The following is a 1,870-nucleotide window of genomic DNA, read 5'->3' on the forward strand; positions in this document are numbered from 1 at the left end:
ATAAAAAAAGATTTAAAAAGTTAAAGAAAATTCAAGCACCAGAAAAATGATATCACATGGAAATATGGATCTATACAAAGAAAGGAAGAGCATATATAATACATAATTACATTTATATGAAACTCTAGAAAATGCACGCTAATTAGATATAAAAAGGATCAGTGGTTGCCTAGGGAGGAAAATCAAAAGTCGTAGGAGGACAGGATTACAAAAGAGGAATAAAGAAAGCTTTTGAGAAAAAAATTTAAAAAGCTTTTGGATGAGGTGGACATATTCATTATTTTGATTCTAGTGATGGTTCCACAGCTATATGTATGTGTCAATGATATCAAATTATATTTTTGAAATATACTAAGTTCAGTGTATGTCAACTATTATAAAGCTGTTATAAAGAATAATACCTATTAACACTAAAAATGCCACACATTCTTTTTTAGAAAGAGGAAGAATACATACATTTCATAAACAAACTTTGTTAGGGCCCTTTACAGTTTACAACCGACTTTCACACCCATTCATTTTATTTGATCATGTGAGCTGAGCCATCATAAAAATGGAGCTACTAATGATTATACACATATTACCTATTCGGCCAGAATCATGGAGAAGATCAAATGAGAGGACGACAGGAAAGCTTTGTGTAAACAAACAAAAAATACTGTGATGCTATGATGGTGTCCTGTGCACAGTGCCAACTCCCAAAGCTGTTCACACTCCAATAGAACAAAATTATTATTTCTATGTTTCTAGCCCCTTTTTCTAAGAGATTTTTGTTGTTTTTTTTAACCCCACCCCTTTTTTTCTTTTTACAACGTTGGAGAACATCCATCCAATTCCTAGCACTTGTGAACTTTTATTTAAATGCAAAAATTTAGTTGTTTTCACATCACTGATTTTCTTTGGCAGTTTTGAGAATATTACCAGAGAGCTGATTTCAATGACCTATAGATGGATGCCTTCCGAGCAGCATGTTGTCTTTTATGTACAACTGGTCAGGGCTTTTCAAAACCTTTAAGTTCTAATCAAAATAGTCTATTGTGGGATGCTCTTTTATCATTGCTAAGTGCTGTCGAATCTTCAGCAGTTAGATTTGATAGCACCTAGAAAATTTAATCAGAGTATCCCACATCTGTCTCCTCTTTTTTCCCATGTTACCAGTCCTACTTTTTCAAACCCTGATTACATTTTCCCTGGCCTATTGCAACAGGAGTCTACTGACCTCCTCGCCTCTTTTCTCTTCGCTCCTCTAATTCATTTTTATACAGAGCTGCCAGATTAATCTTTCAGAAACAATCATATTCTTTGTTCAAAAATTGTCAACAGTCGCTATTACCTGATGAATAAAGACTCAACTAAGTCATTCAAAGTGTGCTAACAACTGATGTTTTTCCTCCTCCTTTCATGTCTACTCAATACACAAACCACTACTCATTGTTTCCTTGAATGTTCACCAAAACTTACCACCTTTGTACCTTTGTTCATGCTGTATCTATGCCCCATTGCTTACATCCAAATGTTTCTCTTTGACAAAGACTTGGTCTAAATGTTACCTTTCTTTCTTGCCCTGGTCGGTTTGGCTCAGTGGATGGAGCATCGGCCTGCAGACTGAAGAGTCCTATGTTCAATTCCGGTCAAGGGCATGTACCTCAGTTGCAGGCTCCATCCCTGGCCCTGGTTGGGGCTTGTGCGGGAGGCAACCAATCAATGTGTCTCTCTCACATAGATGTTGCCCTCTCTCTGTCTCTCCCCTCCCTTCCATTCTCTCTAAAAAACCAATGAAAAAAATATACTCTAAAAAAATGCTACCTTTCTTGATTCTTTCTCTTTCTCCCTCTCATTCTCTCCTCTCTCCTCTCTCCTCTCTCCTCTC

The 1,870-nt window shown here is 36.6% G+C and overlaps 1 protein-coding gene across 1 annotated transcript in view; it reads right to left on the minus strand.

The window, feature by feature from the left end:
- Positions 1-1,870, minus strand: part of ENOX2 (ecto-NOX disulfide-thiol exchanger 2) — a 173,958-nt gene that overhangs the window by 48,396 nt on the left and 123,692 nt on the right. The gene's annotated exons all lie outside the window — the stretch shown is intronic.

This window comes from Myotis davidii, unplaced genomic scaffold (assembly GCF_000327345.1).
Source record: "Myotis davidii unplaced genomic scaffold, ASM32734v1 scaffold900, whole genome shotgun sequence".
Lineage (NCBI taxonomy): Eukaryota > Metazoa > Chordata > Mammalia > Chiroptera > Vespertilionidae > Myotis > Myotis davidii.